Here is a 23,492-nt window from a genome sequence, read left to right on the forward strand (position 1 = left end):
AGATACATGTCAATTCACTAGTTCATCACGGCGAACACAGACGATACACATACAGCTTAGAAAGAAAGAAAGAAGTGTTTTATTTAACGACGCACTCAACACATTTTATTTATGGTTATATGGCGTCAGACATATGGTTAAGGATCACACACATTTTTTTTAGAGGAAACCCGCTGTCGCCACATAGGCTACTCTTTTTTACGACAGGCAGCAAGGGATCTTTTATTTGCGCTTCCCACAGGCAGGATAGCACAAACCATGGCCTTTGTTGAACCAGTTATGGATCACTGGTTGGTGCAAGTGGTTTACACCTACCCATTGAGCCTTGCTGAGCACTCACTCAGGGTTTGGAGTCGGTATCTGGATTAAAAATCCCATGCCTCGACTGGGATCCGAACCCAGTACCTACCAGCCTGTAGACCGATGGCCTGCCACGCCGCCACCGAGGCCGGTGATACAGCTTAGTGTCAAGTGACTTGACCAGCAAGTCAGGGGAATGGCCAGGTATCTGTTTATTGGCAGTCGTTTTACCGGGAGTCACAAACAACGACGAACACTGACAGCACAGTGCAGGTGCAACAGGTAGATCGATGGAATGGAATTAATTTTTATTTAAATACCATAGGTTATTTCAACGACGCATCAAAATTCCCCTATGCCTTTTATAAATAATTCAAAATTGCCCCATTAAAAAGTAAATTATCTGTCCCACACTCGACCACTGGCCATGCCAGAGACTGGGTGTGGGAGAGACGTGCCTGAACCTTAATTGGATAGAGGCACGTTAATAGAGTTTACGCTACGCCACGCTGCACAGGTATGTGACAAAGTCACTAGGTCACACTAGTGTTGACCTGTGGGATGAGATCCAAGTCAGGTGGTATAGTATATACATGTAGTGTGTTGGGAATTGGTTGCAATTTAACAATCAATCATCAGTTACTGGTATAATCGCTCTGCTAACTGATGAACTTTTGATTCCACAAATGGCAACCCCTGTAAATCAGGTAAATTAATGCATTTATTATCCACATAGTTCAAGATATACAGGGAAATATAACCAGTATATAACACACCTGAGTTACATGTATAATGATTTCATGTCCACAACAAGAGAAAGAAATGTTTTATTTAATGACGCACTCAACACATTTCATTTAAGGTTATATGGCATTAGACATATGGTTAAGGACCACACAGATATTGAGAGAGGAAACCCGCTGTCAACACTTCATGGGCTACTCTTTTCGATTAGCAGCAAGGGTTCTTTTATATACACCATCCCACAGACAGGATAGTACATACCACGGCCTTTGATATACCAGTCGTGGTGCTGTGGTTAGAATGAGAAATAGCCCAATGGGCCCACCGACGGAAATCGACCCTAGACCGACCGCGCGCTATACCACTGGGCTACGTCTCTCCCCTGTCATAACTTAATGCAGCTTGCACAGTGTAACCACTTATCAAAACGACATCATTTAAAAAATTACGTCATTTTGTCGTCTCTTTTTAGTTACGTTTTGACATGATCCTAACTTGTTATTCACGAATTCAATATTCTGGATAATGTGGATAATAAAGAAATTATTACACTCACGTGTGAATCTCACTGATTTTACGAAACTTGTGTCAGGATTCATGTATTACAATAATCCTGACACTAGTTTCGTAAAATCAGTATGGCACACAAGCTCGTATAATAATCTCTCTATATATGTACTAAAACTATGGAATTACATAGACAAGAATTCCTCAGAACAAAATCTCTTTCCTGACGGGGATCGATCCCAGACCGACAGCGCATCAGGCGGGCACTTTAAAACTGGGCTAAATCCTGCCCAACAAACATAATAAGATTTTGTTTTGTTTTGTTTAACGACACCACTAGAGCACGTTGATTTATTAATCATTGGCTATTGGATGTCAATCATTCGGTAATTTACCAGCCTCGGTGGCGTCGTGGTTAGGCCATCGGTCTACAGGCTGGTAGGTACTGGGTTCGGATCCCAGTCGAGGCATGGGATTTTTAATCCAGATACCGACACCAAACCCTGAGTGAGTGCTCCACAAGGCTCAATGGGTAGGTGTAAACCACTTACACCAACCAGTGATCCATAACTGGTTCAACAAAGGCCATGGTTTGTGCTATCCTGCCTGTAGGAAGTGCAAATAAAAGATCCCTTGCTGTCTGTCGTAAAAGAGTAGCCTATGTGGTGACAGCGGGTTTCCTCTAAAAAACAGTGTCAGAATGACCATATGTTTGACGTCCAATAGCCGATGATAAGACAAAAAAAAATCAATGTGCTCTAGTGGTGTTGTTAAATAAAACAAACTTTAATTTTTTTCATTCAGTAATTTTGACAGATATTCTTAAAGAGAAAACTTGCTACATTTTTCCATTAGCAGCAAGGGATCTTTTATATGCACTTTCCCATATACGGGAAAGCGCATACCATGGCTTGCGACTAGTTGTGGTGCACTGGTTGGAATGAGAAAAAAAAACAATCAGAAAGAAAGAAAGTTTGTTTTGTTTAATGACACCATTGGAGCACACTGATTTATTAATCATCGGCTACTGGATGTCAAACATTTGGTAAGTCTTAGAAAGGAATCTTATATATGCACTTTCCCACAGACAGGAAAGCACATACCATGAATTTGACCAGTTGTGGTGTGCACAGTTTGGAACGAGAGAAAAAAAACAATCAATTGAATGGGTCTACCGAAGTGGTTCGATCCTGTGACGTAAGCACCTCAGGCAAGTATTTAACTGACTAAGCTAAATCCTGTCCCCTAGGTATGTTACAAAGTCACTAGGTCACAGTATTCTTAATCAGTGGGAAGCGATCTAACGCAGTTGGTAGTATACATGTAGTCTTTCTTTGTTTATTGTCGTTTTTTTTTTTTTTTTTTTTTTTTTTTTTAAAACACACAAACATTTAACACAGAGACAAAGAATTTTTTTTCTTTTTCTTTTTGGACATTACAAACATGGATGATGATGAGATGAATGGTGAAGCTGCAGTATTTCCATTTCGGTATGGGACTACAGTGAAACTCCTCTAAACTGGACACCCTAAGAACCAGGAACAATTTCCAGTTTTAAGAGGTATCCAGTTTAGAGAGGTTAAGTTCTGTACAGATTTTACAGAAAAGGACCGTGAAAAACGTATGGCTTTGAGGGAATTCCAGTTTACAGAGGGTCCTGTTTTGAGGGAATTCCAGTTTACAGAGGGTCCTGTTTTGAAGGAATTCCAATTTACAGAGGGTCCTGTTTTGAAGGAATTCCAATTTACAGAGTGTCCAGTTATGAAGGAATTCCAATTTACAGAGGGTCCTGTTTTACGAGGTTTCATTGTGACTGTACATTAGAACATGTCTCTAGTTGGAATGGGAAAAACAAACCTGAGGTGCACAGATTAAAAGTATTGAACCCCCTCGGAGGAACAATTTGTCTTTCCCATTCCAACCATTACCACACTACTGGTATATCTACGGCTATGGTATGTGTTGTCCTGTATGTAGGAAAGTGCATATAAAATATATCTCTTGCTGCTAATGGAAAAATGTAGCGGTTTTCCTCTTAGACTACATGAACATTATCAAAATTACTATAAGTACAAGATCCAATAGCTGATGATTATTTAATCAATGTGCTCTAGTGGTGTTGTTAAACAAAACAAACTTCAACTAACTGAACACCTGTCAGTAACCAATGTTTAATTAATAAATGTGCTTTAGTGGTGTCGTTAAACAAAACAAACTAACTAACTGAACACCTGTCAGTAACCAATGTTTAATTAATAAATGTGCTCTAGTGGTGTCATTAAACAAAACAAACTTCAACTGAAGATATGTGTTAGAATTACCAAATGTTTGACATCCAGTAGCCGATGATTATTAATCAATGTGCTCTAGTGGTGTCATTAAACAAAACAAACTTTAACTGAAGACCTGTGTTAATATGACCAAATGTTTGACATCCAATAGCCGATGATTATTTAATCAATGTGCTCTAGTGGTGTCGTTAAACAAAACAAACTTCAACTAACTGAACACCTGTCAGTAACCAATGTTTAATTAATAAATGTGCTTTAGTGGTGTCGTTAAACAAAACAAACTAACTAACTGAACACCTGTCAGTAACCAATGTTTAATTAATAAATGTGCTCTAGTGGTGTCATTAAACAAAACAAACTTCAACTGAAGATATGTGTTAGAATTACCAAATGTTTGACATCCAGTAGCCGATGATTATTAATCAATGTGCTCTAGTGGTGTCATTAAACAAAACAAACTTTAACTGAAGACCTGTGTTAATATGACCAAATGTTTGACATCCAATAGCCGATGATTATTTAATCAATGTGCTTTAGTGGTGTCGTTAAACAAAACAAACTTTAACTAACTGAACACCTGTCAGTAACCAATGTTTAATTAATAAATGTGCTCTAGTGGTGTCGTTAAACAAAACAAACTTCAACTGAAGATATGTGTTAGAATTACCAAATGTTTGACATCCAGTAGCCGATGATTATTTAATCAATGTGCTCTAGTGGTGTCATTAAACAAAACAAACTTTAACTGAAGACCTGTGTTAATATGACCAAATGTTTGACATCCAATAGCCGATGATTATTTAATCAATATGCTCTAGTGGTGTCGTTAAACAAAACAAACTTCAACTGAAGACATGTTAGAATAACCAAAAGTGTTCAACATCCAAGAGCTGATGATTATTTAATCAATGTGCTCTAGTGGTGTCATTAAACAAAACAAACTTCAACTGAAGATATGTTAGAATTACCAAATGTTTGACATCCAGTAGCCGCTGATTATTTAATCAATGTGCTCTAGTGGTGTCATTAAACAAAACAAACTTTAACTGAAGACCTGTGTTAATATGACCAAATGTTTGAGATCCAATAGCCGATGATTATTTAATCAATGTGCTCTAGTGGTGTCGTTAAACAAAACAAACTTCAACTGAAGACATGTTAGAATAACCAAAAGTGTTCAACATCCAAGAGCTGATGATTATTTAATCAATGTGCTCTAGTGGTGTCATTAAACAAAACAAACTTAACTTTACTAGATGATTCGGAATAATATTAACACGGTTTCTAATTAAGCCAGATCACTACTTCACCAGGCTTGACTGCATAAACACATCTCAAACAATTTTTCTACAAAAATATATATATATATTTTTTTTTAATTCCACACACCCCACCCAAAGCATCCCTGCACCCAGGTTTATCCTGGCACTGGTGTTTGTTTGGCTATAACAAGGCTGCACACTGAGTGAAGAACGTAAACAAAACTGGACGTCATTGTTTGTACGACACATTCTGCTTTGAAATAAAATATTTGTCCTTGAAACAGAAAGGTGCGCATGACATTAATGGCAGCCTGTTTCACAACACTGGGAGACAGCCAAGTGTAAATTGATTACGTTTTCTTCTTCTTTTTTTTTTTTAATCCATCAGCGTCACTATGACGTCAACGGGAGACTACCGAGTGCTTCCCATCAATACTTCCTCACAAATGGAGTAGGTCAGTCATTTCCACAAGGAAATTAATAACGACACACACCCCAAAAAAAGAGGAAAAAATAAATAAATCAAACACGGTTGGTTTTAGGAATTTCCACCTTTTAACTCGGCACACCTCTAAACTCGGTGGCAGCGTTATTGAAGTAAAAGAAGAAATTGGAATTGAGAAAGCTAAAATTTGCTTTGTTTAATGACATCACTAGAGTACACTGATTGAGAAAAAACCCCAAAACATGGTTGTCGTTAGGAACTTCCACCTCTTAACTCGGTGGCACCGTTATTAAAGTAAAAGAAGAAATTGGAATTGAGAAGCCAGAATGTGCTTTGTTTAATGACACCACTAGAGCAGATTAAGCAAAAATCAAAATCAAACATGGCTGTCTTTAGGAAATTCCACCTCTAAATTTGGTAGCACCGTTATTAAAGTAAAACAAGAAACTGGAATTGAGAAAAACATGTATTGAGAGAGCTAAAATTTGCTTTGTTTAACAACACCACTAGAACACATTGATTAAGAATAAATAAATAAATAATAAACATACTTGTCATCAGCTATTGGATCTAAAACATTTGGTAATTTTTCACATTTAGTTTTCAATTAAAATATTAAATTTGTTTTTGTTTAATGACACTACTAGAGCACATTGATTTATTTATCATCAGCTACTGTATGTGAACCTTTTGGTAATTAAAAAAAAAAAATTGTTTTGTTTAATAACACCACTAGAGCACATTCTGAAAGCTTTAAATGAAAGCCACAACATTTTTCCATCAGCAGCAAATGATCTTTAAAGGCATATTGTCACAGACCACTGACCTATTTAATGGTCTAACAAAGTATTACCTGAACAAAAATTATTTGATTTGTCCCTAAAGGTACTTTATTCAACCATCTTCATAACCACCATATTCCATTTATTAATGATATTTTGTTAAAATAATTTAATTATGGCAATGGACCATAATTCAAAAACTGAAATTGCTCAGCGGGTTGATATGGATTTCGCTCCATCATGGTTCAGTTAAGGTGATGTGATAGCTATATATGGTTTCCAACAATTAATGTAATTTTTATTTATTATCCATTTTTAGAGAAATAAGGTCCTTAAGTATGTGACAGTGTGCCTTTAAATCTGTGACAGTGTGCCTTTAAATCCGTGACAGTGTGCCTTTAATATGAACTTTTCCACAGAGGGGCGGGATGTAGTCCAGTGGTAATTAGCTCGCCTGATGCGCGGTCAGTTTAGGATCAATTCCCATCGGTGAGCCCACTGGGCTATTTCTCATTCCAGCCAGTGCACTAACTAACTGTCTGTGGGATGGTGCATATAAAAGATACCTTGCTAGTAATGAAAAAAAAAAATACCCCAAATGTTTGACATCCAATAGCCGACGATTAATAAATCAATGTGTTCTAGTGGTGTTGTTAAACAAAACAAATTTCTTCTTTCTTTAGTGTCACTATAGTGATGACGACATGCTCTAGTGGTGTCGTTAAACAAAACAAACTTTAACTTTCCCATACATAGGACAGCCTCTGATACACTGGTTGGAATGGGAAAAACCAAGAGGGTTTTATCCTATAACCACAGTATCTCAGTCAAGCAGTCTACCAACAAGAGATCGAACCAATGGGATTAAAGTTTGTTTTGTTTAACGACACTACTAGAGCACATTGATTTATTAATCATCGGCTATTGTATGTCACACATTTGATAATTCAAACACATGGTCATCAGAGGAAGTCCGCTACATTTTTCCTAATGCAGCATGGGATTTTTTATATGCACAGGAAAGCATATATACCACAGCCTTTGAATAACAAGTCGTGGTGCACTGGTTGGAACGAGAAAAAACCCAATCAGATGAATGGACAATATTGATGACAAATATAAATGAAATTAAGACACACACGTTCCAGAAATGTCAAATACAAATATAGATAAACAAATGCATGTAACAAAAAAAAAGGAAAAAAAAAGGAAAAAGTTACATGAGTGCAGAAATTATTATTTTTTAAATTTGGGCTGTTCCATTTAAGAGGGGTGGTAGGCAGTTTTTGAGCATATGTATCTCTAAATGAATTTAATAACACTACAGAACAAATGAACACACACACACAAACACACACACACACACACACAAACACACACACACACAAATATCCCCCCCCCCCCACCTCCAAACACAATCCCCTGCTCCAAGCAGACTTCAGGGCAGCATGACCTAACCCCAATTAAAACCTGCACTAGCCACATTCTACCCACCCCCACTGCAACCCTCACTCCCAACCTCACCCCCCAAACTGCTGTACAATTTCCTGCACATGTTCCTGATATGATCAGTTTGGGAACAGCGATTAGCAAAATAATACTTTTATATTAGAATCTGAATTGTGGTTGTGGGGCAAGATGTAGCCCAGTGGTACAGCGCTCGCTTGATGCGTGGTCAGTTTGGATATTGATCCCTGTCAGTGGGCCCATTGGGCTACATCTCATTCCAGCCAGTGCACCACGGCTAGTACATCAAATGCCATGGTATGTGCTATCCTGTCTGTGGGATGGTGCATATAAAAGATCCCTTGCTGCTAATCGAAAAGAGTAGCTCATGAAGTGGCGACATTGGGTTTTCTCCCTCAATATATGTGTGGTCCGTAACCATATGTCTGACAGCATATAACTGTAAATAAAATGTGTCGAGTGCCTCATTAAATAAAACATTTCTTTCTTTTTTATGCAGGTTTTTTTTTTTGCTGAATTATTTTGTGTTTAAAGTCTAGAGCTTTAAGCTTTAATCTAGTGCTTTAAGCTTTAATTACAAAAGTTAACCCACACTGTTGTTTGTTAAATTTATAAGGGTTGTCACAGCACTGACCTCATTTAGAATAGAAGAAAAAACCCGAGAAGAAATAGTTTACTTAACAACACACCCAGCATTTTCACTTGCTGTTACACACGTATGTTATCAGTGATAGAAATCAGCAGAAATATATGTAGAAATCTACTTCTCCGCCAATACTTTCACTAGTCCAAATAAGTTGTTAGCTTTATTCACGTACAAGGACATTAGATTTGATTGTTCAAAATGAAACTGCATTGAAAATTGTAACTTGTCCACTACATAGACAATTACTGAGGTACATTTTGCTTGTCCGAGCGGATTTTCACTTGTCAGGACAAACGGACAAGGAAGGAAGGAAGGAAGGAAGGAAATGTTTTATTTAATGACGCACTCAACACATTTTATTTATGGTTATATGACGTCCGACATATGGTTAAGGACCACACAGATATTGAGAGAGGAAACCCGCTGTCGCCACTTCATGGGCTACTCTTTCCGATTAGCAGCAAGGGATCTTTTATATGCACCATCCCACAGACTGGATAGTACATACCACGGCCTTTGTTATACCAGTTGTGGAGCACTGGCTGGAATGAGAAATAGCCCAATGGGCCCACCGATGGGAATCAATCCTAGATCAATCATGCCTTAAGCGAGAGCTGTAACACTGAGCTACGTCCTGCCTGGACAAACGGACAAGTGCTTATTTCGAACACTGGTCATCATTAACTACTATAGCATTTAGTAAAGTCATTGATATGGTTATTATTCAAACATTCATGCAGTATGCAGCAATTCCAAAGATAGCGGGGAAGGGTGGGGGGAGGTGGATAGGTACTGTAATAGAGTAAAGTGGGTTATAAATATGGTCTAGAAAGTGGTCACCATTCAGAATGAATGTAAAGCATCAGCCAAAACAGACACACACACATGCACACACAAACAAATGCACATACACGCATATACATACACACACACACACACACACACAAACATACACTCACATACACATACACACACACAGTGACACACACACAAAACATATGCACACACAGTGACACACACACAAAACACACACACATATACACCACCACCACCACAACTCTAACACTACTCAGAAAGTGACTGGATGTTTTTAAACAAGTTGTAAGATGAATGATATGAAACAGACACTAAATGTAGTATTCTATTTTACAAAATCAACTCTACTCAACTCAGGGCCTATATGGTAATATTTCATCTCTGTTCAGAGAAGGGCCTATATGGTAATATTTCATCTCTACTCAGAGAAGGGCCTATATGGTGATATTTCATCTCTACTCAGAGAAGGGCCTATATTGTAATATTTCATCTCTACTCAGAGAAGGGCCTATATAGTAATATTTCATCTCTACTCAGAGAAGGGCCTATATGATAACATTCACCTCTCCTCAGATAAGTATCTATATGGTAATACATCAACTATACTGAGAGAAGGGCCTATATGGTAATAACTACTCAGAGAAGGGCCGGTACAGTAATAAATCAACTCTACTCAGAAAAGGACCTATACAGTAATTAATGAACTCCACTTAGAGAAGGACCTATAAGGTAATAACTCTACTCATAGAAGGACTGATATGGTATTAAATCAATTACTCAGAAAAGGGCCTTTATCATACTAAATCAACTCTACTCAGAGCAGGGCCTACATGGTAATAAATCAACTCCACTCAAAGAAGGGCCTATAGATCAACTCTAAGTACTCAGAGAAGGGCCTATACACAGTAATAAATCAATCCTGCTTAGAGAAGGACCTATATGGTAATAACTCTACTCATAGAAGGACCTATATGGTATTAAATCAACTACTCAAAGAAGGGCCTATATGGCAATAAATCAACTCTACTCAAAGAAGGGCCTATATGGTATTAACTCTACTCATAGAAGGGCCTATATGGTATTAAATCAACTACTCAGAGAAGGACCTACATGGTAATAAATGAACTCTACTTAGAGAAAAAAAGTAGTTTGTTTTATTTAATGATGCCACTAGAGCCCATTGATTTTTTTTATCTTATCATCGGCTATTATAGATGTCAAACATATGGTCAGTCTGACACTGTTTTTTAGAGGACACCCGCTGTTGCCACATAGGCTACTCTTTTATGACAGGCAGCAAGGGATCTTTTATTTGTGCTTCCCACAGGCAGGATAGCACAAACCATGGCCTTTGTTAACCAGTTATAGATCACTAGTCAGTGCAAGTGGTTTACACTGACCCTTGCAGAGCACTCACTCGGGGTTTGGAGTCGGTATCTTGATTAAAAATCCCATGCCTCGACTGGGATCCGAACCCAATACCTACCAGCCTGTAGACTGATGGCCTAATCCGCCACCGAGGCCAGCCTACTTAGAGAAGGGCCTATATGGCAATAAATCAACTCTACTCAAGGACCTTTACCATACTAAATCAACTCTACTCAAAGAAGGCCCTATATGGTAATAACTCTACTCATAGATGGACCTATATGGTATAAAATCAACTACTCAGAGAAGGGCCTTTATGGTAATAAATAAACTCTACTCAGAGAAGGGCCTTTATGGTAATAATTCTACTCAAAGAAGGCCCTATATGATAATAACTCTACTCATAGATGGACCTATAAGGTATAAAATCAACTCTACTCAGAGAAGGGCCTATAATGCAGTAATAAATCAACTCAACCCAGAGAAGGGCCTATAATGCAGTAATAAATCAACTCAACCCAGAGAAGGGCCTATAATGCAGTAATAAATCAACTCAACTCAGAGAAGGGCCTATAATGCAGTAATAAATCAAAGGATTTTCTGTGTGGTTAGAGGGAAATGTGGGTTAGAGATGGTCAAGGAAAGAAGCACAGTATTGTAAACAAGGTTTTGTTGATCAATACGTGACCGAGTTTGGATGTGACAGGGTCAAAGCCGAGTCAACACGATTCACTGGCTTGTGTAGTGACCGGGTCAGCACAATACACATGCTAGTCTCAATTAGCTGAAGTCACATATGCTATCCTAAACTACAGCATATAAGGGCATTTCCAGAATTGATAAAAAAATTAAGTGGGGGGAGGGGTGGGGGCTGGAGGTAATTTTTTATATAGACTTTCAATGTTTGCAAAGGATCAAGAATTCCAAATGGTCAAGAAACCATCCATTAACAGAGAGTTAAACATTTTGTTTTGTTTAATAACACTACTACAGCAATTTAATAATCATCAGCTATTGGATGTCAAACATTTGGTAATTTTTACATATAGTCTTAGAGAGGAAACCCACTACATTTTTTCATTAGTAGCAAGGAATCTTTTATATATGCACCATCATACAGACAAGATAGCACATACCACGGCCTTTGATATACCAGTCATGATGCATTGGCTGGAACGAAAAATAGCCAAGCGCTTTACCACTGGGCTACATTCCGTCCCTAATTTATTTGTAGCACAGGGCTTCTAGATTATGGTAGCCCCACTCCCATGGCTAGTGATATTCAGTGTTGGGCTAGTAAGTAACTACTATAACTAGCCCGACGGCTAGTGGAAAAAGCCCATGGTCAAATGCTGCATTTACATATTTTGTAAATATGAATATCCTGCTCCCTCTTTCCACCCCAATCTAAGCATTTTTAAGCTCAACCTCCCTCTTTAGGTGAAATATCTGATTATTACTATTGGTAAAAGTGTTTTTTTTAAAGTAGGGCTAGTGAATTTTTAGTCATGGCTAGTACAGTTTTAAAATCACGGATCTCATGGCTAGTGGATGTTTATAAAATTCTAGAAGCCCTGTGTAGCCAATAACTACTTAATCAATGTGTTCACATGATTAGAGCTAGCTCGGGGTTATCGAAAATGTGGAGTCATTATAAAGAAAACAAATGTTTACTACTTACGGTGACCTGTAGTCTGTGTGTATTACAAAGACAGGAAAAACCTATGTAATACACAGCATGAAATCTGGAGTCAACATCTTGTTAATCATCCCATGACACCGGCCTCGGTGGCGTCGTGGTTAGGCCATCCATCTGGTAGGTACTGGGTTCGGATCCCAGTCGAGGCATGGGATTTTTAATCCAGATACTGACTCCAAACCCTGAGTGAGTGCTCCGCAAGGCTCAATGGGTAGGTGTAAACCACTTGCACTGACCAGTGGTCCATAACAGGTTCAACAAAGTCCATGGTTTGTGCTATCCTGCCTGTGGGAAGCGCAAATAAAAGATCCCTTGCTGCTAATCGGAAAGAGTAGCCCATGAAGTGGCGACAACGGGTTTCCTCTCAAAATCTGTGTGGTCCTTAACCATATGTCTGACGCCATATAACCGTAAATAAAATGTGTTGAGTGCGTCGTTAAATAAAACATTTCTTTCTTTCTTTTTTGGTACACTGGCTACAACAGATTTTAAGGCAGGCATGTAACAAAATAAAGAAAATACATGATAGAAGTTGATGTTGATAATTTAAAACAGGAAATATATGGATCACACCCACCTCAGTCTAGTTCACCACCTCTCAGTCTACTTCCCTATCTCAGTCTACTTTCCCCATCCAAGTCTACTTCCATCTCAGTCTACTTCCATCCAAGTCTACATCCATCCAAATCTACATCCATCCAAGTCTACTTCCATTCAAGTCTACTTCCATCTCCGTCTATTTCCATCTCCGTCTACTTCCATTCAAGTCTACTTCCATCCAAGCCTACTTCCATCTCAGTCTACTTCCCCCATCTTAGTCTACTTTCCTTGTCAGTCTACTTTATCTGTCAGTCTACTTTCCCTATAGTCTCTATCTACTTTCCTTATGTCAGTCTACTTTCCCTTGTCTCTATCTACTTTCTTTATGTCAGTCTACTTTCCCTGGTCTCTATCTACTTTCCTTATGTCAGTCTACTTTCCCTGGTCTCTATCTACTTTCCTTATGTCAGTCTACTTTCCCTGGTCTCTATCTACTTTCCTTATGTCAGTCTACTTTCCTTATGTCAGTCTACTTTCCCTGGTCTCTATCTACTTTCCTTATGTCAGTCTACTTTCCCTTGTCTCTATCTACTTTCCTTATATCAGTCTACTTTCCTTATGTCAGTCTACTTTCCCTGGTCTCTATCTACTTTCCTTATGTCAGTCTACTTTCCCTATAGTCTCTATCTACTTTCCTTATGTCAGTCTACTTTCCCTTGTCTCTATCTACTTTCTTTATGTCAGTCTACTTTCCCTGGTCTCTATCTACTTTCCTTATGTCAGTCTACTTTCCCGGGTCTCTATCTACTTTCCTTATATCAGTCTACTTTCCTTATGTCAGTCTACTTTCCCTGGTCTCTATCTACTTTCCTTGTCAGTTTACTTTCCTTATGTCAGTCTACTTTCACCTGTCTCAATCTACTTTTACCCGTGCCAGTCTACTTTCCAGACTTAAAGTCTACTTTCCCTCTCATTCTTTTTTCATCTGTCTCGGTCTTTTTTCTAGTCTTAATCTACTTTTCCTTGTTTTAGTCTTATTTCTCTGTCTACTTGCCACTTTGGGGTATATCAAAATATGTGGTATGTACTATCCTGTCTGTGGGATGGTGCATATAAAAGATCCTTTGCTACTAATGAGAAAATGTAGCGAGTTTCCTCTCTAAGACTATATGTCAGAATAACCAAACGTTTGACATCCAATAGCCTATGATCAACAAATCAATGTGCTCTAGTGATGTTGTTAAAAATAAATAATAATAACTTGCCATTGTCTATTATCATTATGCCTCGGTAGTACAGTAAAACATCTCAAAACCGGACCATCTATAAACCGGAATTACAAACAAAAAAGACGGACATTTTTCACGGTCCTTTTTTAAAAATCAGTAAAGAACTTAACCTCTCTAAACCGGATACCTCTTAAAACCGGACATTTGACTTACTCCGAGAGTGTCTGATTTTGAGAGGTTTCACTGTATGCATTTTTGTAATTCTACTGTTATTGCTGTTCTTTTTCCTTTTTTTAAAAATACAATCAGTCACATGACTCCTATGCATGGTTTATAAATTAAAATAACAATTAAAAAAAATATTAAACATATTAATTAATTAAAAAATTTAAAAACCTGTAAAAAAAAAATCCCCAACAAAACCCACTGCCCAGTTTTATAAAATAACAGACATTTATTTTCTCTCACTATTACTACTACTGTATTTAAGCAGATGTTTTAAGACAGGAAGATTTTCTTGTGTACTGTATATAAATGCAGTAAACATCGATGAACAAGGAAGTGCGAGGATGTGCGAGGAGAATGTGGGTGCTGGGAGGTCACTGCTAGTCAGAAGGACAGGACATGAGATGTACAGAGACATCGTGATGAAGACTTGACCAACTAAACAGCGCAATTACGTCAATGGGCTGGCGCAGACCAGCGGACATACGCATGTACATTGTTGATGGAGCAAAGTCTCTCTCCTGCTGCCAGAGACCGCCGCCACCATCGATCAATAGCATTACAGAACTCGGCCTTTTGTCTCACTGGAAATGTAACATGGGAACACAGGAAGGAAAAGAAAAGCAAAGGAAAGGAATATTTGTTTAAGAACATGTTGTGTTGGTGTCAGGAGTGGAATGAGGGGAGTGCATCGAAACTCAGAACATTATTCCCCCCCCCCCCCCCCCCCAGTTCCTTCAGTTAATATGTAACTGGGAAGTAAAGGAAAGAAATGTTTGTTTAACAACATGTTGTGTTGGTGTCAGGAGTGGAATGAGGGGAGTGCATCGAAACTCAGAACATTATTCCCCCCCCCCCCCCAGTTCCTTCAGTTAATATGTAACTGAGAAGTAAAGGGAAGAAAATGTTTGTTTAACAACATGTTGTGTTGGTGTCAGGAGTGGAATGAGGGGAGTGCATCGAAACTCAGAACATTATTCCCCCCCCCCCCCAGTTCCTTCAGTTAATATGTAACTGAGAAGTAAAGGAAAGAAATGTTTGTTTAACAACATGTTGTGTTGGTGTCAGGAGTGGAATGAGGGGAGTGCATCGAAACTCAGAACATTATTCCCCCCCCCCCCCCCAGTTCCTTCAGTTAATATGTAACTGAGAAGTAAAGGAAAGAAATGTTTGTTTAACAACATGTTGTGTTGGTGTCAGGAGTGGAATGAGGGAGTGCATCGAAACTCAGAACATTATTCCACCCCCCCCCCCACCCCCCCAGTTCCTTCAGTTAATATGTAACTGGGAAGTAAAGGAAAGAAATGTTTGTTTAACAACATGTTGTGTTGGTGTCAGGAGTGGAATGAGGGGAGTGCATCGAAACTCAGAACATTATTCCACCCCACCCCCCACCCCCCCAGTTCCTTCAGTTAATATGTAACTGGGAAGTAAAGGAAAGAAATGTTTGTTTAACAACATGTTGTGTTGGTGTCAGGAGTGGAATGAGGGGAGTGCATCGAAACTCAGAACATTATTTCCCCCCCCCCCCCTTCAGTTCCTTCAGTTAATATGTAACTGGGAAGGAAAGGAAAGGAATGTTTGTTTAAGAACATGCTGTGTTGGTGTCAGGAGTGGAATGAGGGGAGTGCACAGCAACTCAGAACATTATGCTTCCCCATCCCCTACCCCCTTCAGTTAATATGCACAGCAATGCAGAACATTATGCTTCCCCATCCCCCCCCCCCCCCCCCAGTTCCTTCAGTTAATATGCACAGCAACTCAGAACATTATGCTTCCCCATCCCCTACCCCCTTCAGTTAATATGCACAGCAATGCAGAACATTATGCTTCCCCACCCCCCCCCCAGTTCCTTCAGTTAATATGTAACTGGGAAGGAAAGGAAAGGAATGTTTGTTTAAGAACATGTTGTGCTGGTGTCAGGAGTGGAATGAGGGGAGTGCAAAGCAATGCAAAACATTATGCCCCTTACCCCCCCCCCCCCTTCAGTTAATATGTAACTGGGAAGGAAAGGAAAGGAATGTTTGTTTAAAAACATGTTGTGTTGGTGTCAGGAGTGGGATGAGCGGAGTGTACAGCAATGCAGAACATTATGCTCCCTACCCCCCCCCCCCCCAGTTCCTTCAGTTAATATGTAACAGGGAAGGAAAGGAAAGGAATGTTTGTTTAAGAACATGCTGTGTTGGTGTCAGGAGTGGAATGAGGGGAGTGCACAGCAACTCAGAACATTATGCTTCCCCATCCCCTACCCCCTTCAGTTAATATGCACAGCAATGCAGAACATTATGCTTCCCCATCCCCCCCCCCCCCCCCAGTTCCTTCAGTTAATATGTAACTGGGAAGGAAAGGAAAGGAATGTTTGTTTAAGAACATGCTGTGTTGGTGTCAGGAGTGGAATGAGGGGAGTGCACAGCAATGCAAAACATTATGCCCCTTACCCCCCCCCCCCCCTTCAGTTAATATGTAACTGGGAAAGAAAGGAAAGGAATGTTTGTTTAAAAACATGTTGTGTTGGTGTCAGGAGTGGGATGAGCGGAGTGTACAGCAATGCAGAACATTATGCTCCCTACCCCCCCCCCCCCTTCAGTTCCTTCAGTTAATATGTAACTGGGAAGGAAAGGAATGTTTGTTTATGAGCATGTCATATTGGTGGGGTGGGTAAGTGCACAGCAACACAGAACATTATGCGTTCATTCCCCCCTCGCCCAGCTGAAAGATGACTTGACATATAACTGGCTCCTTCAATTAATACGTAACTGGGTCCTGCCAATGTCTAAACCTCAGGAAAGATAAAGAAGAAGGAAAGAATGCATGTTTAATAACACAAAAACATATTTTAATTTATGACCATGGCCTTTGTGGAGCACTGGCTGGAACAAGACAGCACAGACGCTTACGAAGGCACGTATACCTGCGTGACCCAACCCATGTACTACAAACATATATCTATTGTTTATGCAATACTGGATGACTTCTTTCCAAAGGTTACGTTTAACTGACTTCATGGGCTACTCTTTTCGATTAGCAGCAAGGGATCTTTTATATGCACCAACCCACAGACAGGACAGAACATACCACGGCCTTTGTGGAGCACTGGTTGGAATGAGAAATAGCCGAATGGGTCATAACAGCTGACAACATACACGTATTTTCACTGGTGTGAAACTTAAGTCAGCACAGATGCTTACGAAGGCACGTATACCTGCGTGACCCAACCCATGTACTACAAACATATATCTATTGTTTATGCAATACTGGACGACTTCTTTCCAAAGGTTATGTTTAACCGACTACAACTAAATACACTATAATGTATTATACTATCCGGACAGCTGGGTCTTTTCATCTTTTATTCGTCCAAAAAGATATAGTGAAACTCTTTTAAACCGGACACCCTCGGGTCCAAAGAAAGAAAGAAATGTTTTATTTAACGACGCACTCAAAACATTTTATTTACGGTTATTTGGCGTCAGACATATGGTTAAGGACCACACAGATTTTGAGAGCAAAACTGCTGTCGCCACTTCATGGGCTACTCTTTCCAATTAGCAGTAAGGGATATTTTATATGCACCATCCCACAGACAGGATAGCACAAACCATGGTCTTTGTTGAACCAGTTATAGATCACTGGTTGGTGCAAGTGGTTTACACTTACCTATTGAGCCTTGCGGAGCACTCACTCAGGGTTTGGAGTCGGTATCTGGATTAAAAATCCTAAGGCCCGACTGGGATCCGAACCCAGTACCTACCAGCCTGTAGACCGATGGCCTAACCACGACGCCGCCGAGGCGGTCCCTTGGGTCCAAGTAAAAAGTCCGGTTTTAAGAGGTATCCGGTTCAGAGAGGTTGTCTTCTGCACAGATATTTAAAAAAGGGCTGTGAAAAACATCCGGTTTTTTAATGGAATGTCCGGTTTACAGAGGGTCCAGTTTTGAGAGGTTTCACTGTATTAATAAAGAAAGCAAGAAAGAAATGGTTTATTTAACGACGCACTCAACACATTTTATTTACGGTTATATGGCGTCAGACATATGGTTAAGGACCACACAGATTTTGAGAGGAAACCCGCTGTCGCCACTACATGGGCTACTCTTCCGATTAGCAGCAAGGGATCTTTTATTTGTGCTTCCCACAGGCAGGAAAACACAAACCATGGCCTTTGTTGAACCAGTTATGGATCACTGGTCGGTGCAAGTGGTTTACACCTACCCACTGAATCTTGCGGAGCACTCAGTTTTTTGTCAAATATGATCTATATCTCATCTCGTGTTATATTTACCATTTAAGCGTAATGTTATCAGTTTCACTGTTAGAATTAAAGAAAGAAATGTTTTATTTAACGACGCACTCAACACATTTTATTTATGGTTATATGGCGTCAGACATATTATGGTTAAGGACAACACATATTTTTAGAGGAAACCCGCTATCGCCACTACATGGGCTACTCTTCCGATTGGCAGCAAGGGATCTTTTATTTGCGCTTCCCACAGGCAGGATAGCACAAACCATGGCCTTTGTTGAACCAGTTATAGATCACTGGTTGGTGTAAGTGGTTTACACTTACCTATTGAGCCTTGCGGAGCACTCACTCAGGGTTTGGAGTCGGTATCTGGATTAAAAATCCCATGCCTTGACTGGGATCCGAACCCTGTACCTACCAGCCTTTAGACGATGGCCACCACGACGCCACCAATTCCTTGTTTATAAGAAAGATATGTTTTATTTAACGACGCACTCAGACATTTTATTTACGGTTATATGGCGTCAGACATATGGTTAAGGACCACACAGATTTTGAGAGGAAACCCGCTGTCGCCACTACATGGGCTACTCTTCCGATTGGCAGCAAGGGATCTTTTATTTGCGCTTCCCACAGGCAGGATAGCACAAACCATGGCCTTTGTTGAACCAGTTATGGATCACTGGTTGGTGCAAGTGGTTTACACCTACCCATTGAGCCTTGCGGAGCACTCACTCAGGGTTTGGAGTCGGTATCTGGATTAAAAATCCCATGCCTCGACTGGGATCCGAACCCAGTATCTACCAGCCTGTAGACCGATGGCCTAACCACGACGCCACCAAGGCCGGTTTTGTATTAATAAGGTCGTAGGATTATTAATTCTTTCTTCTTTCACTATAGATCACTTTTCAAATGCCCACCTGTTGCAGCAGGCTTGTTATGTTTTGAAGTAGCACATTGTTGACACAAGTAGCACGTTGTTTACACAAGTAGCTTGTTACGTAAAACCCTTTCCAAAACAATATACAGTTAAACCTGTCTTAAGCAGTCAAACAAGGGAGTAGATAAAAGCAGTGTTCGAGATTAAAATTTTGGGGCAGTATCCCAGTTGGATACTAACATTTCAAAATCTGGTATCCCACCTGAGAATTTAGTATTATATGGTATCCCGGTGGGATACTGGGTTCTTGAAGTCTGGTATCCAAAATTAAATTCTGGTATCCCCGGGATATTGGGATACTGTTAATCTCGAACACTGAAAAGTGGCCGCTGAGTACAGGTTGTTACATATAGTCTTTAAAACAGTTGTTGTTGTTTCTGGTTTAACGTCTGTACTACATGTACTATATAAATCAACTTTTGACATGTTGTCTCCTTCAGAAATAATGCAAATGGCATGTATTAAATTAACCGTTCTCAACAAGTTTGTTTTCTTTTTCCATTTAATTATTTAATTCCTACGTCATGCAGTGTATTGTCATAGTATGTGGATCTACAAACTGTCAAGCATAGCCTGCCCAGAGGCAATTTGATGCTTTATAGAGTCATACTTTCTTAACTGATATACAGTAGATGATATCGGGACTGAATGCGTACTAGTATTCCTGAAGATGTGAAGATCAGTTATTTGATGCACCTTGTTGTTAAAATATCTCTTTTATATAAGAGTAAAACTTTACTGTGGCCGCTTAATACAGGAATTTTTGCGATTTGGGATCCGATTTAGGTGGCCACGTTAGACAGGTGACCGCTTATTACAAGTGCATTTACATTATAAATCGTTTGGGAGGGAAAAAGTGGACGCTTAAGGCAGGTGTACAGGTTTGACTGTAATTAATCTGTGATGTTGTCTGTAAAGGTGACACACCACCATTTGTCGTGTGGTTACTTGCTGTAGTCTCAGTGATGCAGAGGTAAAGCCATTGGACTACAGGCTGGTAGGTACAGGGTTCGCAGCTCGGTACCGGCTCCAACCTACAGCGAGCTCTTAAGGGCTCAATGGGTAGGTGTAAAGCCACTATACCCTCTTCTCTCTCACTAACCAACTAACAACTAACCCACTGTCCTGGACAGACTGGACAGACAGCCCAGACAGCCGAGATGTGTGCCCAGGACAGCGTGCTTGAACCATAATTGGATATAAGCACGAAAATAAAGTTGAAGTGAAAATGAATGCTATAGCAGCTTAATATAGTTAGGTTTAGTAAATACAGTAGAATCTCATTGGCTCGAACACTGTCGGTGCATCAAAGTCTGTTCGACCCATCGGATAGTTCGAACCATGCATTCGGCCGTTGTCAGGTGCTTCTGTAACACAGAAATCAATCGGACAATGTCGCAATGTTTCCCTAAAACCGGCTGGGTGAGGTGGTCCGATTGACTCATACGTTGATTGGATTTCACTTGCAAGGTTCATTCATCTAATGATTACTGCATTACAATTGTCTGTACCTGAAAGATAATTACCGACAGGTGCTAAATAAACAACACGATAAGCGTGAAAAGGTCGACGAAAATATTATACGTAAATTATTTTTTATATTTCTTCGGATAGATGTAGCCGTTCGAGCTAAATATGTTTAATTTTACAGTTCAGACCAATAAACTGGTTCGAGAGAAAGCATCTGTTTGACCCTATTGTTTGTATTCAACCAATCAGCACCAAAATAAAGGGGTTTAATAGAGAGAAAAATCGGGACTTTGTTCTTGGCTCGAGAATACCGGTAGGTTCGACTCTTGGGCGTTCGAGCCAATGAGATTCTACTATAGTTCCTCACTAAAAAAATACTACCAAATTCTGATATGCTTTTTGAAATCTTTCTTTGATGATTACACATAGGTTGACCTCTGTAGTATTTAAATAACACATTGATTATATGCACTTACTAACTGATAACAACTGTGCGAGTGGTATAGTGCCACAAGTTTGTATAACAACAACACGAGGCAGTGCTCAAGCATGAGGGCTGTTAACTGATGATTTTCGTGGTCGACCTATGTTGATTGTTTTACACAGTACTTGTCAGTTGAGACCACTCCCTAAAATTACTAGTCACACAACCCTCTCGACAGTGCTGTATTTTTTTCACAGGATATATTCTGACAGAAATTGTATTGAACTGCATGGAGTAATTAATGGTGGTGTGTAACCTTAAATGTGTCCCTGTACCAAATACAATTCCATATGCAACAATGTTAACATACATGTATGTGGCTGAAAATATAATATGCAATGTACCAACCAAATTATAACCCATAAATTAAGGATACTAAATGAAGATGGAATGTTTCATTTAACAATGCACTGAACACAGTAATTAGAGTAAATATGGCATCAGACATACATGTATAAGTATGGCAAAGGACCACAGAAATATCATAATGAGAGAGGAAACCAGCTGCCACCATACCATGGGCTAATTATTCCTATTTGCAGCAAGACATCTTTTATATGCATCATCTCAAACAGGATAGTACATACCATAAGCTTTGTTACACCGGGCCTGGTGCTTATAAAACATTTATAGTCTAGACTGAAGACTAATAGAGTCTGACCGGCCTCGGTGGCATCCTGGTTAGGCCATCGGTCTACATGCTGGTAGGTACTGGGTTCGGATCCCAGTCGAGGCATGGGATTTTTAATCCAGATACCGACTCCAAACCCTGAGTGAGTGTTCCACAAGGCCCAATGGGTAGGTGTAAACCACTTGCACCGACCAGTGATCCATAACTGGTTCAACAAAGGCCATGGTTTGTGCTATCCTGCCTGTAGGAAGTGCAAATAAAAGATCCCTTGCTGTCTGTCGTAAAAGAGTAGCCTATGTGGTGACAGCGGGTTTCCTCTAAAAACAGTGTCAGAATGACCATATGTTTGACGTCCAATAGCCGATGATAAGACAAAAAAAATCAATGTGCTCTAGTGGCGTTGTTAAATAAAACAAACTAATTTTTTTCATTCAGTAATTTTGACAGGTATTCTTAAAGAGAAAACTTGCTACATTTTTCCATTAGCAGCAAGGGATCTTTTATATGCACTTTCCCATATACGGGAAAGCACATACCATGGCTTGCGACTAGTTGTGGTGCACTGGTTGGAATGAGAAAAAAAAACAATCAGAAAGAAAGAAAGTTTGTTTTGTTTAACGACACCACTGGAGCACACCGATTTATTAATCATCGGCTACTGGATGTCAAACATTGGGCAAGTCTTAGAAAGGAATCTTGTATATGCATAAGCTTTGTTACACCGGGCCTGGTGCTTATAAAACATTTATAGTCTAGACTGAAGACTAATAGAGTCTGACCGGCCTCGGTGGCATCCTGGTTAGGCCATCGGTCTACATGCTGGTAGGTACTGGGTTCGGATCCCAGTCGAGGCATGGGATTTTTAATCCAGATACCGACTCCAAACCCTGAGTGAGTGTTCCACAAGGCCCAATGGGTAGGTGTAAACCACTTGCACCGACCAGTGTTCCATACCTGGTTCAACAAAGGCCATAGTTTGTGCTATCCTGCCTGTGGGAAGTGCAAATAAAAGATCCCTTGCTGCTAATCGGAAAGAGTAGCCCATGTAGTGGCGACAGCAGGTTTCCTCTCAAAATCTGTGTGGTCCTTAACCATATGTCTGACGCCATATAACCGTAAATAAAATGTGTTGAGTGCGTCGTTAAATTAAACATTTCTTTCTTTCTTTCTCTCTTTCTTTCTAATAAGAGTCTGAGATATAAACGTCATGGAAACGCCATACATATATGCATGTGATGTCATTAGAGATTGAGTGTGGACTTTAAAGCCGCACACCCTAGTTCCATCCAGAGAAAATAAATTATAATTTGGTTAATCTACAAACCTGTAACACACTTAGATCACGTTTTTATCAAATGGAGTGAAAAAGCAGGTTTTATATCGATAAATACCATGGGAATC

General features: G+C 39.7%; 1 protein-coding gene across 2 annotated transcripts in view; it reads right to left on the reverse strand.

Annotated features, from left to right (window-relative positions):
- Positions 1 to 23,492, reverse strand: part of LOC121386439 (serine/threonine-protein kinase SIK3-like) — an 89,006-nt gene that overhangs the window by 21,012 nt on the left and 44,502 nt on the right. The window contains exon 1 of one of the 2 annotated variants that reach the window (XM_041517338.1): positions 12,310 to 12,425. The exons of the other annotated variant lie outside the window; for it this stretch is intronic. The gene's annotated coding sequence lies outside the window, so the exon portion shown is untranslated. Of the gene's footprint in view, positions 1 to 12,309; positions 12,426 to 23,492 lie in introns of those variants that run through there. 2 annotated transcript variants of the gene reach the window in all.

Source organism: Gigantopelta aegis, chromosome 12, assembly GCF_016097555.1.
Source record: "Gigantopelta aegis isolate Gae_Host chromosome 12, Gae_host_genome, whole genome shotgun sequence".
In the NCBI taxonomy this organism is placed as follows: Eukaryota; Metazoa; Mollusca; class Gastropoda; order Neomphalida; family Peltospiridae; genus Gigantopelta; species Gigantopelta aegis.